The 15,970-nt window shown below is 41.7% G+C and overlaps 1 pseudogene; it reads left to right on the forward strand.

Annotated features, from left to right (window-relative positions):
* LOC142164020 (uncharacterized) overlaps nt 1–11,910 on the forward strand; it is a 148,381-nt pseudogene extending 136,471 nt beyond the window's left edge.
* The last annotated feature ends 4,060 nt before the right edge of the window (nt 11,911–15,970 follow it).

Here is a 15,970-nt window from a genome sequence, read left to right on the forward strand (position 1 = left end):
TTTTTGCAACAAAGCTTTTGACACCTTGCTTAGCAAGTATAGTGTCACCCATAAAGTTACGACTCCTTATCACCCTCAAGCTAGAGGTCAAGTGGAAGTCTCCAACCGGGAGATAAAGAGTATTTTGTCCAAAACAGTGAATGCTAACCGGACGGATTGGTCAAAGAAGCTTGATGATGCACTATGGCCTTATCAGACTGCTTTCAAAACTCCTATCGGGATACCTCCATACCAGTTGGTGTTTGGCAAAGCTTGTCATCTTCTAGTGGAACTCGAGCACAAGGCCATGTGGGCTTTAAAGAAGTTAAATCTTGATTGGGATGCAACTGCTAACTTGCGGGTTGTATATTTGAATGAATTAGATGAATTCTGGTGACCATGCATATGCAAGTTCGTCCTTGTACAAAGAAAGAATGAAGTACCTTCATGACAAATACATCCGAAATAGGGAGTTCAAGGTGGGCGATCTTGTTTTGTTGTTCAACTCACGATTGAAGATGTTTCCCGGAAAGCTGAAATCTAAATGGAGTGGTCCCTTTGAAATTGTGGGTGTGACACCTTTTGGTGCATTGGACTTGAATAACAAAAATGATAAGGTATTCCGAGTCAGTGGTCACCGGGTGAAGTATTATTTGAGACAAGCTGATGATGGCCACGTGGTGGCAGTGATTCATTTGACGTGATGGTAATCTACATCGTGCCGCGATGTTAAATTAGGCGCTTGTTGGGAGGCAACCCATGCTTCTTTTTCTTTTCTTCTTCTTTAGATAGGTCTTATTTTGTGCTTACTGGATTTGAAGTGTGTTGCACGAATGTGTGTGCTTTATAGGAACTGTGCTCAGAAAAATTAGCTAAGTATGGAAAACGTGCGGACCGCATAATTTTGGATGCTACAATAGAAGGGAAATGCGGTCGCACAATTCCTGTGCGGACCGTACAAATTGAGATAGAAAAATGCAAACTCTTTGAAGTTTGTTTGTCATAGAAACAGCCAAAGTGCGGCCGCACAGCGAATTATGCGGTCCGCACCAAAATCTGCGTCTGCACAGCTAAATCTGCGGACTGCAGATCATCAAAAGGAAGTGGAACACTCGTCTCTTGATTCCTTAGCCAGACCCACTGTGTATAAATAGTAACCCTAAGGCTACTGTTGAAACTTTCTATTCTTTGAGAAATCAAACTAAAATTTTGCACGCATCTGATTCAAACATCTACCAGTTAATTGCGCATCTGTGATCATTCCATAGCACCACTTTATCACTGGTATGTTCAAATTATTTCTAGGATTCTTCAATTTTCTTAGTTTAATGTACAATTTGTTAGTAAGTATAGACCATTTGTCAATTTCATATCCATGAGGGGGTTAAATTGTGTGGGTTAACTCTTACTTGCTTTTTGTGGAGTGAGTAGTTTGATTATCATGTTTAGTTGCTATCACCATGTCCAATTTGTGCTTAAATCAAAAACCTACAGGACTCTGCCCGATTGAATTTTGAAATGTGCGGTCGCACAAGGAATTGTGCGGTCTGCAAAAGTATAGATCATGGTAGTTGGTGAGGCAAGATTGTGCGGACCGCACTTAAAATTGTGCAGACCGCAGTAATTACATCGCGGCCACAGAAAAGTGTGTGCGGCCGCAGATCAGGCCAATCTCTGTCATCAGAGAGTTGACACTTTTGGAAATTTTCATGTGCGGCCGCACTTGCAATTTTGCGGATCGCACTTCAATTTTGCGATCGCACTTAAAATTGTGCGGACTATAGTTTCATTGATGCGGCTGCACTTGCAATTGTTCAGACCGCACTTTCCCACCCTGCAACATGTTTTGTTCTGTGACTTTCTGTTTATCTGCAATTGAATTAGAACTGACTCCTACTGCTGTTTGTTACAGAAAATGGTTAGGTCACAAGGTCGTGGTGATAGATCAAAGGGGAGGGGTGAACCTTCCAGAGGCAAAGGCAAAAACAGTTTACCCCTCGCCCTCCAAAGAGTAATTAGTAAGAAAGCTACAGTAGGCCGAGGATGACAACCCGAGCCCTCTGAATCTAGTTCATATGCCCTATCTAGGGAAGCTTCGGAGGGCGACTCAGTTCAAGAGCAGCATGTTGTGCAATCACATCCACATGGTAGATACCAACTTAGAGATGTGCCTTCCTTCCCTGAGAGCTCTTCCGAGGGTTCGGAAGGTGACAGTCAGGCTTCAGAGCCCTCATCCACACATTCCCCCAACGCACCTGCTACTATAGTAGATGTTGATGATATTTCGGATGATGGCCGAGGGGGTGATACCAGAGTTGTCGGCCTTGAGAGGTTGAAGAAGAAATAGATTTGGGAAGATAGGTTTGTCAGTCTGGCTGCTTTCACAAACTTCCGAGAGTGGTGGACAATGAGATTGCTCACTCTTGAGCGTCAGTTCATGATAAAAAACCTTGAAAAATACAACCCGGAAGTGTTGAGACAGTTCCTGGAGCGGAAGGGGTGGATGTGGTTCACCAAAAGTGTGGTAGATGCCAAGGAATACCTGGTCCGGGAATTTTACGCCAATGTGGCGCATATAAAGAAAGGGACCAAGGTAACAAAAGTGAGAAATCTAAAGGTGTGATTCGATTAGAGCACCCTAAACACATATTTAATGTTTGAGGATGTGTAGCCTGTGCAATACCTTGAAATGTTAGCACTGGGAGATGCAGTTCGACCATGGCTAGCTGACATTCTTACAGCTCCAGGGCCGCCTCCAGCATGGATCACAGTAGGGGTTCCCATTTAGTGGAACACCCTAAATTTTGAGGCAAAGGGATGGAAAACATTCGTGTGTAGCAGGCTAGACCCGTGCCAAAATGAAACAAATCTTCCAATTCAGCGGGCAGTGCTAGTCGCTTCTATCATGGCATGGTACCCAATCAATATGGGTGCCGTGATGTCGGCCAACATGTCTGTGGTCGCCAGGCAAAGTGACACCTCCTACCCGTATCCCAACACTATCACTGAGTACCTTACGGATGCGGGTGTGGAGCCGAGGGATTTTGATACCAAGGTGCAGGCGAAGAAACCCTTCTCATGGTATTCTTTGATGGGTGGTGGAAACCCAAAGAAATAGGGTCAACCCTCTACTACTGCAGGCTAGTCTGATGAGCCCGTCGGGGTAGCTGTTGAAACAGTTGACATGCCATCTACTTCAGCAGAGCCTACTGATGGTGCAGCAGCTATGCCTCCACTTCCTTTTTCAGGTCCCTCAGCATCAATGCCTTCCACATCGGGTTTGAAGCCGGTGCCCATGCCCGCTCATCCACTATCTGCATTGCGAGTCTCCCAAATATTAGTGATGTTTGGCATATTTCGATATGTGTTGATGTTACTTTACCCATGTTTTAACCGCTTTTTGATGTTATTTGATCATTAAAATGCCCAACATGGTTTAATTATTGGTTTTATGACTAATTGAGTTGTGTGTGGTGAATTAGGGTGTTTGGAGTGCAAAAATATGAAGAAAAGGTGCTCTAGGTAGAGGAAGAGAGATTGGATACGTCGCATCCAATCTAGAAAAAAATATCAGATTTCGCGCACCCTTAGCAGTGAAGTCAGCCCATAGCATCCGCCATAGCATCCGCACCTGGGCAAAGCTGAGATGGAGGAACTAGAGGTGGATGCGTCACATCCACCCTCGCATGCAAAGCTGAGAAATAGAGGACAAGGTGGATGCGTCGCATCCACCTTCGCAGGAAAAATTGAAATGGAGGACGAGGTGGATGCGTCGCATCCACCTTAGCATCAATCCCTGAAGTCGATTTGGACTAGGAATAGGAGAGCTTTGGCCCACGACTTTTGTACGCAATATATAAGCCAAAAACGCCTCCTTTAGGTTATCTAACATATTGGAGAAGAGGAAAAAGTCACAACAAAGTTCTAAAACCACAGAATTCGTCTTGAGTTCCTATTCTCTCTTTCTTTTATTGATTCTTATGCACTCTTGTGAATTTTTGATGATTGCCTGAATATGAGTGGCTAAGAACCCTATTGTTCTAGGGTCATGGGTATACATGAATGTTGATGTTTGAAGTTTAATTTGACGAAGTTGATTTTATCATATTGGGTTGTTTATTTAATTCTGTTTTTAATTATTTTGCTGAGTAGATAACAATGAAATACTATCTACGAATCTAGAGTTGAACTCGAAAGTGGGAACTCTAGATTGCATAAAGAATTAAATAGAGCAAGTTCTTAAACCCGGGCATCGGGGAAAGGATTTGAAATTGGGATAGACATATACCTAATTGCCTTGCTCGGTTGCAATACAGGAATTGTAAATGCGTTCTTGTTAAATTTAATTCCATAGACATATAGGTATTAAGTTAGCTTGAATAGGCGAGTAAGGGCTCGACAGATTCTTATGAGTAATATCAACCCTGTCAACCAACAATCCAGATAAATCAATTAGTTATTTTAAGCTAAGAATGCAACATGATTGTTAAATAACCCGTGACCCTGGAATATTATCTCCCATTGATTGTTATTTAAAACTATTTAAGTGTTGTGTTGATTTCTGGTATTCCATTACTTGATAGTCTTTAGGTAGTAAATTAGACAATTATCTATTTTATAAGAAATTGCTTGAATCGATAAGCTATTTGAGTTTGAATTAGTCAAAAGTTAATCATAAGTCCTCGTGGGAACGATACTCTATTCACTACTTTATTACTTGACGACCACGTATACTTGCGTGTGTGTGTTTGGTCCCAACAAGTTTTTGGCGCCGTTGCCGGGGACCTAGAAATTAGCTACTTGACTGAGTTAAGCTGTAATTACTTATTTGTTCAAGTTTTAATTTTCAGTTTGCCTTGTTTGTATTCACAGGCTCTTCTCTTGAATGCGGAGGAGTAGAAGTGCAAACAACCTACCTCCTTTTGATCCAGAAATTGAACGAACACTTCATAGAGTGAGAAAAGAAGTTGAAGCTAGAACGAGAATAGAAAGAGAGTTGGACATCGTAGTTCAACCACAACCAATAGAGATAGCAGGTAATGAAGAGCGTCCGGTGATTGAAGCCGCAAGGCCCAATCTTGTGAATATGACTCAGGCTATTGTGAAGCCTGATATCACTGGGCATTTTGAACTCAAACAGTACATGGTACAGCTGATTCAGTCCACAGGACAATATGTGGGTCTATCTCATGAGGACCCGCAGAGGCACATTCAGAACTTCTTGGAAATTACGGACACTTACAATTATCCGAACGTTTCCAAGGACTATGTTAGGCTGACACTATTTCCCTTTTCACTGTTGGGGGAAGCTAGGGAATGGTTGCAAAAGGAGCCCGCAAACTCAATCCACACTTGGGATGATTTAGCAAGGAAATTTCTAATCAAGTTTTTCCCTACTAAGAAGACAAAATCGCTGAGAAGCCAAATTCTTGGGTTCCAACAACGGGATGGCGAGACACTTCGTCAAGCTTGGGAAAGATACAAGAAGCTACTCAGAGACTGCCCGCATCATTGTCAGACTGATGAGGTATTGGGTCACACTTTTGTTGATGGGTTAGATGAAGCATCAAAGATGAATCTTGACTCAGCTTGTGGGGGTAGTTGCATGGCGAGGCCGTATAGTGAAATACAACTCTTGCTAAATAACTTCACTGCCAATGACCATAATTGGCAAGGAGATGGGGATGCAAGAAGAGCAATTAAACAAAAGTCAGTCAGGTTGATTGAGCTTGATGACTTCTCAGCCATGAGAGCAGATATTGCAAAGCTGGCGAATCAGATGAACCGAATGACAACACAACAAAGGTAACATGTACAACAAGTGTCTATTTGTTGCGAAATATGTGGTGACAGTCATATAAGTGACATGTGCCCCACGAATCCTGAATCCATATACTATGTGGGGCAACAAAACAGAGGCCCTCTGAATCAACATGCACGATATGGGAACACTTACAATCCAAATTGGAGGAATCATCCTAACTTCTCATGGGGCGGAAATAAACAAAATCAGAATCAGTATAGGCCTCAAGGAAATTTTAATCAGCCTCAGAAGCCACCCCAACAAATAGACGAGAGTACGAATGACTTGCTGAAAAAGTTGTTGCTAGACAATCAACAGCTCAGGACCGATTTCAGAAATCTTGAGAGGCAAATGGGGCAGTTAGCAGCAAATCAAAATACTAGACCTACAGGTTCTCTTCCCAGTGATACAGAGAAGAACCCTCAAGTTAATGCAGTTACACTTAGAAACGGGAGGGAACTAGAGGAAGTGCCAAAGAAGAGAAAGGAAAAACCTATACCTGAGGGGGAGCTGACACCTAAGGCAATACACGAGTCAAAGGAAAATGATGCAAGTTCAGAGCGAATGGAGGCTACAAGGCCACCACCACCTTTCCCCCAGAGATTGCAGAAAAAGAATGACGATCGCATGTTCAACAAATTTCTCTCTTTGTTGAGTCAGGTTTAATTAAATATTCCATTAGTGGATGTACTTCGTGAAATTCCAAAGTATGCTAAGTACATAAAAGATATAGTGGCTCACAAGAGGAAATTGACTGAGTTCGAGACAGTTGCACTTACTGAGGAGTGCACATCAAGGGTCCAAAACAAGCTTCCCCAAAAGCTTAAGGATCCTGGCAGCTTTACCATTCCAGTGCGAATCGGTAATATTGATGTAGGTCGTGCTCTTTGTGATTTGGGTGCAAGCATAAATCTGATGCCTTTGTCCTTGTTTAAACAAGTGGGTCTAGGAGCTCCGAGACCAACCACGGTGATGTTGCAATTAGCTGATAGGTCCATAGCCTACCCTGAAGGAGTGATTGAAGATGTGCTGCTGCAAATTGGGAAATTTATCTTCCCAGCTGACTTCATTATTCTAGATTTCGAGGCTGATGAACAAGTTCCAATCATATTGGGACGACCTCTCTTGGCTACTGGTGATGCAATAATTAAAGTGAGGGAAGGGAAAATGATTATGAGGGTGGACAACGAGGAAGCAGTCTTCAATGTCTACAAAGCAATACAACTTCCCCGCCACTATGAGGAGCTCTCTATGATATCTGTTGTGGAGGTGGATGCGCAACTTCTCGACACGAGTGTATATCTAGAGGACTCTCTAGAAAAAGCAATCATGTTGTTTGATAGCTTGATGATTGATGATGAGGTTGAGGAGATGATGCATATCCTAGATGCATCATGTGCTTACATGCAAGGAATACACCCGTTTGAGCCCCTGAATAGGCCAAGTGGCCCCCTCCAAAGCCGTCAATTGAAGAAGCTCCAAAATTGGAGCTTAAACCCCTACCCCCTTACCTTCAATATGCTTATTTGGGTAGTTCTGACACTTTACCTATTATTGTTTCTTCTCACTTATCTAAATTGCAGGAAGAAAAGCTATTAAGGGTGCTACGTGAGCACAAGCGAGCAATTGGGTGGACAATGTCTGACATTAAAGGCATTAGTCCAGCTTTCTGCATGCACAAAATCCTCATGGAGGACGGACACAAGCCAAGTGTAGAGCATCAACGCCGACTAAATCCAATCATGAAAGAAGTGGTAAGAAAAGAAGTGATTAAGTGGCTTGATGCAGGTATTGTATTTCCAATCTCTGATAGTAAATGGGTAAGCCATGTTCAATGTGTGCCGAAAAAAGGGGGGATAACTGTAGTAGTTAATGAAAATAATGACTTAATTCCTACAAGAACTGTCACTGGATGGAGAATTTGCATAGATTATAGAAAACTGAACAATGCCACCCGGAAAGATCACTTTCCCCTTCCCTTTATTGACCAAATGCTTGATAGGTTAGCTGGCCAGGAATACTACAGTTTCCTGGACGGTTATTCGGGGTATAATCAGATTGCTATAGCCCCAGAGGACCAAGAGAAAACTACATTTACATGTCCTTATGGCACGTATGCGTTCAAGAGAATGCCCTTCGACCTTTGTAATGCACCTGCGACTTTTCAAAGGTGTATGATGGCTATTTTTACTGACATGGTTGATAGATTTATAGAAGTATTCATGGACGATTTTTCTGTGTTTGGATGTTCTTTTGATAATTGCTTGATGAACCTTGATAAAGTGCTTGCTAGGTGTGAAGAGACAAACTTGGTGCTAAACTGGGAAAAGTGCCATTTCATGGTACGTGAAGGTATAGTTTTGGGGCACAAGGTGTCAAAAGATGGTCTACAGGTGGATAAAGCAAAGGTGGAGACGATTGAGAAATTGCCCCCACCGACATCCGTCAAAGGCATTCGCAGTTTCTTGGGTCATGCAGGTTTTTATCGTCATTTTATTAAAGATTTTTCAAAAATTTCTTCTCCTTTGTGCAGGCTTCTAGAGAAAGATGTCACCTTTAAGTTTGATAATGCATGTCTGAAAGCATTTGAGGAGCTGAAGGGAAGATTGGTGACTGCACCAATTATCATTGGCCCAGATTGGGCACAACCATTTGAGTTGATGTGCGATGTAAGTGACATAGCAATCGGAGCAGTTTTGGGGCAAAGGAGGGATACAATCTTTCACTCCATTTATTATGTGAGCAAAACTATGAATCCAGATTAGATGAATTATACAGTTACTGAAAAGGAGTTGCTTGCAGTGGTATAGGCATTTGACAAGTTCAGATCCTATCTAGTGGGAACCAAAGTCATCGTCTACACAGATCATTCAGCTATCAGATACTTGTTTGAAAATAAAGACGCCAAGCCGAGGCTGATTTGTTGGGTCCTCTTCTTGCAAGAATTTGACTTAGATATCCGAGATCGAAAAGGGACAAAAAATCAAGTGGCTGATCATTTGTCCAGATTAGAAAGTCGGAACCATGTAGCTGAAGGAGGATCAATCAAAGAAACATTTCCTGATGAGCAATTATTAGCAGTCACCTCAGGTGAAGCCCCATGATATGCAGATTATGTGAATTTTATTGCAAGTGGGGTGACACCACTAGAATTGACACCTGACAATAGAAGAAGATTCTTACATGATGTACGGCTCTACATGTGGGATGAGCCATTCTTATATAGGCAGTGCGCAGATTAGTTGGTGAAAAGGTGTGTTCCTGAGGAAGAGATGAACGCTATACTGCATGACTGCCATGCTTCGCCATATGGAGGTCATCATGGCGGGGATAGAACCGCCCAAAAAGTGCTACAATCAGGTTTCTATTGGCCAAAATTGTTTAAGGATGCACATGCCTTTTTTAAAAATTGTGATAGATGCCAAAGAACCGGAACTATCACAAGGAAACACGAGATGCCTTTGCAAAACATTCTGGCAGTAGAACTTTTTGATATTTGGGGGATTGATTTCATGGGACCATTCCCATATTCTAATGGGCACAGGTACATCTTGGTGGCGGTCAACTATGTTTCTAAGTGGGTGGAGGCCATTGCTCTTCCTACTAATGACGCAAAGGTAGTGGTAAGATTTGTAAAGAAGCACATCTTCACACGTTTTGGGACTCTAAGAGTGTTGATAAGCGACGGGGGAACTCACTTTTGTAATAAATTGCTGAACAATATTCTTGCAAAATATGGAGTTAAGCACAAGGTTTCCACTGCCTATCATCCCCAAACGAGTGGTCAAGTAGAGGTTTCCAACAGAGAGGTAAAGCAGATTTTGGAAAAAACAGTAAGTGGGAATAGAAAGGACTGGGCCGGGAAGCTAGATGACGCATTATGGGCGTATCGCACTGCATACAAGACCCCCATAGGTACATCTCCGTACAGGTTGGTTTATGGGAAGGCCTGCCATTAGCCCATCGATCTTGAACACAAAGCATATTGGGCGATTAAAAAGCTAAATATGGAGATGGACTTGGCCGGTGAGAAGAGATTGCTACAACTCAACGAGCTTGATGAGTTTCGATTGCATGCGTATGAAAATGCCAAATTGTATAAAGAAAAGACCAAAAGGTGGCATGATAAGCACATCCAACATCGTGAGTTTGAGCCAGGTCAAGAAGTTCTCTTGTTGAATTCAAGGCTAAAGCTTTTTCCAGGAAAGCTTAAATCTCGATGGTCGGGTCCGTTTGAAGTGGTTAGTGTGAAACCTCATGGTGCGGTAGAATTGCATGATACAGGTTCCAATGCGACATTCTTGGTAAATGGCCAGATAGTAAAACACTATTGGGGTGGTGACATTGCACGTCACAAGACCTCGATGGATTTAGTGGAGGCATGAAGAACGTGTTACGTCGTGCCGCGACGTTAAATCAGGCGCTTCTTGGGAGGCCACCCAAGTTAGTTAGTTCATTGTTTTGTAGGAATTAGATCTTGTATGTATAAAATAAAAAATAAAAATAATAATAATAAATAAATAAATAAATAAAAAAATCGGCTTTAAGATATGGGAAAGCAGAGGGGATGCGTCGCATCCCCCTCAGCATGAAAACATTGATGGACTAATTGCTCCAGGCAGTGAAGTCTGTCTATCGCGTCCGCATCGCGTCCAACCAATTTTTGGAGAAAGCAGAGGGGATGCGTCGCGTCCAAGCTCGCACGCACAGGTAAGTGCTATATTTTAACACATCTTAGGCCAAAAACAAAATTCAAACATAAAAACAAACACGACACCCTAACATAAAAAAGCCCCGTCTCCCTCGTTCTTTCTTTAATCCCAATTGCGACGCATCCAAACGCGACAGGTACGCATCATCTTCTTCGTTCTTTCTTTTTCTTCTCTCCTAATTCTCCTCTCTTCCCTCTCTCAATGGTAGCAACAAGTTAGGTTTTGCCTATTTCAAATATCACACATGTGATTAAGAGAGGGACTGAAAAAGCCTGAGGTTTAGGGCTGTCGTTCTTGTTAGTTGTAATGGTTGCGAGATGATAAACTATAATTCCCTTCATCTCGTTAATTTTGGGGAGGGTAGTCGCATTACCCAACTGATAGAATGAACTAGGCACAACTGTTGCATATCACATGTTTGATGAATTGACCGTGAGGTAAATTTGGGCGCCGGTAAAGTCTGAGTAACCGAGCAACATTGGTATATGCTTGTGTATTGTGAGGTTGTTTGTGTTGATAGTGTACAACAATGTTTTGATCTTATGATATATTGTCTAAATTAATTGAACATCCGGCACATGCTAGACATCTTGAATTATAAAGTGTTACTCGATTTACATTGTGTGAGCGCTATGCGTAATGATATGTCGTGAGAATAAGTGTGGGGTCGAGTGAGGTGCTATGTGAAATTGAACGTGGTTAGTGAGCGTTACTCGGATAAACCTCAGGTTGGGCATAATGATATCTATATAGCGTAATGCTTATTTGTAAAATTCGAAGAGAGTTACCACATCCCTGCTGAAAGCCATGAGCTGTAGTTTCATGAAGTATTGAATGGCATGACTCTGCGAATAATTGAAAGTGCAAGCTGTTGCAACTGCTTTAGAGCTGAACTTCACTGTTTTATACGCTAATCGTTGATTTCTTTGCATTGCAGGTACTTAGGTTCGTAAAATGGCAGCAACGAGTAAACCGTCCAAGCAACAAGACAAAGATAATAACAAACAACCGCCCAAAAAGCCTACCGGAAAAGCAGCAGGTGCCCCAAATCCACAGAAAAAAAGGAAGCGGACGGAGAAGGAAAAGGAACTGCAGCCTAGGCAGTTAAGTGATGATTCAGAGCAAGAAGAAGAGGAACCATTAGTCAGGAGGACAGTGAAGAAGGGTATTACAAAAACATCATTAAATCCACCAAGCAAAGGGATAAAGATAAGAGAGCTTGTGACATACCAGAGAAAAGCCTCCAAAAAGAGTGACCCGACTGATAAGGGAAAGGAGAAGATTACTGCAGAATCAGAATTCGAATCCGATTCGGATAATGACCTTCTACATGTCGACATGAGTGATAAAGATGAGGGTGAACCCATAGACCGAGTTGCCTGGGAGAAGAACTTTGTTAATGAGAAGGCATTCTGAGCCTATAATAAGATACTGGGTTCAAAGAAGTACATTCCAGAAAAGCCGATCAACATCGGAACACTTAAGAAAAAGTACCCAGAGTTTCTGAAATCAATTCGCGAGGTGCAACAATGGGGACCCATCTTGAAGGGTCACGGCAAAGCCAACCTCACTATTGTTAGAGAGCTTTACGCCAATTGGCGTCACGCCAGGGGCAACATTGTGAGAGTAAGAGGGGTAGATATTAATGTGTCAGCTGAAGCTCTGAATAATTTCTTAGGGGTGCCACACACACTAACAGATAGGTTTGACTCCATATGCAAAACACCAGATTATGCACACATTAAGTCTGTCATATGCCCTACCAGGAAGGATGCAGATTGGAAGCATAGGAGTATGGAGTACCATTCTATAGCCAAGGAATTCATGAGTGCGTTAGCACGTATGACTCTAAATTTCATATGCAACCGCCTGATGCCATGCCAACACAAAACTGATGTCCCTCGTCACCGCGCACTAGTATTGTATGCTTTATTGGAGGGGATCCCGCTCAACTTAGGAGCCATCATGCATGAGCAAATGCAGCGCACCAGGATGAATTACAAGTGGAGGATGTTCTTTGCAAATACCCTATCGGCTTTCTTGACAGAGATGGGAGTACTATGGGACAAGCAGAATGACGACATTGAGGCTAAAGCTCTAGGACCATACGATGTCACTCATGTTCTAGAGCCGAACAAGGGAAGGTCTTCTAAGCTCACCATTCAACAGTTATTTGAGCAGATGCAGGCAAATATGCAAGAGAACCGGGCTGAGTTGATAGCGACTCGTGTCGAGTTGAGTGCCACCAGGGATGAGTTGAGCCAGACTCGTGCGGATCTAAGCCGAGTCCAGACTGAGCAGGCAACGATGATGAGGGAGATATCATTACTTCTCAGAGCTCTGGTTCAACGTGCAGATATAGACATCTCACAGCTGATTGCATCGTCCACTGCCGGACCATCCACTCCTGTTCCTCCTATAGTCCCTGAGGCTCCACACACCAGGCCTACTGAGGTCGATGTACCACCTGCTATAGAATCAGCTCCAGTTGGTGATGATAGGACAATGACAGCTCTCCCTATGCGTGAGGATGATGTTGCAAGGCCGGAGGGGGCCTTGATGAATGCCATGGATACAGATGCTCTTCCACAGACTGCGGATGAGCCGTCCACCTTGACTTGAGGGAGTTTCTTCTCACCTTACTTTACCTTCTTTGTGTGCATTGGGGACAACGCACAGTCTAAGTGTGGGGTGGGGATTATTCATATTTTTTTTGTATGGATGAATGTACTAAACGGTTACAATTTGACTGTTGGGGGGGCTGTAACATTCACTGGATTAATGGCATGTAATAGCAGTAAATTCATCTATATGGAGTAACTCTCAGTTGATTCTTGAAAGTATTAGTGTAGTATAAAAAATAAAAAATAATTTTTTTTTAGAGTAGTAGCCTTGAGTAATTAGTAAAATTTTTGTGTAGGTAGTAATAATCCGCTGTGGTTTTTCTTTGTGCATCGGTTCTTTTCCATGGGATGTATTTTGAACCGGGTAGAAAAAAAAATTTAATTTTTTTTCTTTCTTTCCTTTGAGAATAGATTAGAGTTTAGAAAATAAATAGAGGAAGAAATATGAGATTCATAGGGGTTCTTGACTTGTTTGATAGTAGCATGTTCAGGTTTAGGCATGTGTAGTGCCTTTCCTATGTTTTAAAATTGATCATGAAGCCTTTATAAATTGGATAGCATGTTTTGTGGCACCTATTTCTCGTTTTCTTGACTTGTGTTCACTTTGCGCTTCATGCTCAATATCTCGTGGCTCCGTGAATACTTGCATTGCTTGAGAGTCGGAATGTGATCGTCCTTTGTGAGTCACGTGCCATGTGCGGTGAGGTTTTTGTGTTGTCCATGTATTGTACTTGTGTCTAGAACTTGCCCGGTATGTGAGTTGAAGCGAAATTTTAGGTGATGCTCGGTTTGAAAAATGATTTTAGGCTTTCTTTGATCTTTTTGAGCTTATTGCTTATCACAAATAAAATCTATCCCTAGTTAACCCTTTTGAGCCTGTAGACCTGTTATTTGGTACCCACATTACAAGCCTATACCCTTTTTTATTCTTAATTGACATTGTTTTGATCCTTTTACCTCTTAAAGCACTTTAATTGTTAGATGAGCGCTAAAAGAAGTAAGAAGGGACTAAGTGTGGAGCGACTTTTGAGTGGAACCAATGAAAGAAAGAATGGTGCACTTATTTTGTAAAATAATACACCACTAGCGGAAATTGAAAAAAAAAAAAAGAAGAGAAAAATCTGGAAAAAAAGAAAGAAAGAAAAATATAGATGAATAAATTTTTGTCTTGTTATTGATAGTGGGTATGAATTAAAGTAGTGCTTAAAGAAAGAGGAAATATTGTTGGGGGTGATATTATTTGTGAAATTGAAGTGGTGTTGAAGAATTTGCGCTTAAGTTATTTGATGATGTGTTAAAGTGCTTAGGAGGTTGAGTCACTATTCCTAAAATATATCCTACCCTTCCCTTAGCCCACATTACAACCATGAAAAAGTCCTAATTGATTTTAGATCGAGCGAGCTTACATTAGTAGAGATTTACATTAAGGGCAAGCCTATGGTACCAATTGCATGCATGTGACTTCTCTGTGAGAGTGAGCGATTTTCTTTGATATATGTGAGTTATTAAAATATATTTGATCATGAGATTCGAATGTGTGGATTGAACACGCTCTCTTGTTCTTGTTGTGAGGGCACATGGTTTCACGAGGGATAGGTAACGTTATTAGACTTCTCAATGATGTTGGGTGTTCAAGCCATGAGTGCATTGTGACATTGAGTCGGTTTTTGAGGTTAGGACTGTTGTGAGCATGTTGTCTTTGTTTGAATATTTTTAAAAGAATGACACAAGTAAAGGTAAGTGCATATGATGCATATTCTAGAGCCTAATTGTGGCAAATGACCATGGTCATAGGTGTGGTGTGCTTTGAATGATAAGATCTTAAGTTTGTTTTGTCTACTATAGTGATGGTTTGTTCGAGGACGAACAAAGGTTTAAGTGTGGGGTAGTGATGTTTGGCATATTTTGATATGTGTTGATGTTACTTTACCCATGTTTTAACCGCTTTTTGATGTTATTTGATCTTTAAAATGCCCAACATGGTTTAATTATTGGTTTTATGACTAATTGAGTTGTGTGTGGTGAATTAGGGTGTTTGGAGTGCAAAAATATGAAGAAAAGGTGCTCTAGGTAGAGGAAGAGAGATTGGATGCGTCGCATCCAATCTAGAAAAAAGATCAGATTTCGCGCACCCTTAGCAGTGAAGTCAGCCCATAGCATCCGCCATAGCATCCGCACCTGGGCAAAGCTGAGATGGAGGAACTAGGGGTGGATACGTCGCATCCACCCTCGCATGCAAAGCTGAGAAATAGAGGACAAGGTGGATGCGTCGCATCCACCTTCGCAGGAAAAATTGAAATGGAGGACGAGTAGCATCAATCCCTGAAGCCGATTTGGACTAGGAATAGGAGAGCTTTGGCCCATGACTTTTGTACGCAATATATAAGCCAAAAACGCCTACTTTAGGTTATCTAACATATTGGAGAAGAGGAAAAAGGCACAACAAAGTTCTAAAACCACAGAATTCGTCTTGAGTTCCTATTCTCTCTTTCTTTTATTGATTCTTATGCACTCTTGTGAATTTTTGATAATTGCCTGAATATGAGTGGCTAAAAACCCTATTGTTCTAGGGTCATGGGTATACATGAATGTTGATGTTTGAAGTTTAATTTGACGAAGTTGATTTTATCATATTGGGTTGTTTATTTAATTCTGTTTTTAATTATTTTGCTGAGTAGCTAACAGTGAAATACTATCTACGAATCTAGAGTTGAACTCGAAAGTGGGAACTCTAGATTGCATATAGAATTAAATAGAGCAAGTTCTTAAACCCGGGCATCGGGGAAAGGATTTGAAATTGGGATAGACATATACCTAATTGCCTTGCTCGGTTGCAATACAGGAATTGTAAA

Source organism: Nicotiana tabacum, chromosome 9 (genome assembly GCF_000715075.1).
Source record: "Nicotiana tabacum cultivar K326 chromosome 9, ASM71507v2, whole genome shotgun sequence".
Lineage (NCBI taxonomy): Eukaryota > Viridiplantae > Streptophyta > Magnoliopsida > Solanales > Solanaceae > Nicotiana > Nicotiana tabacum.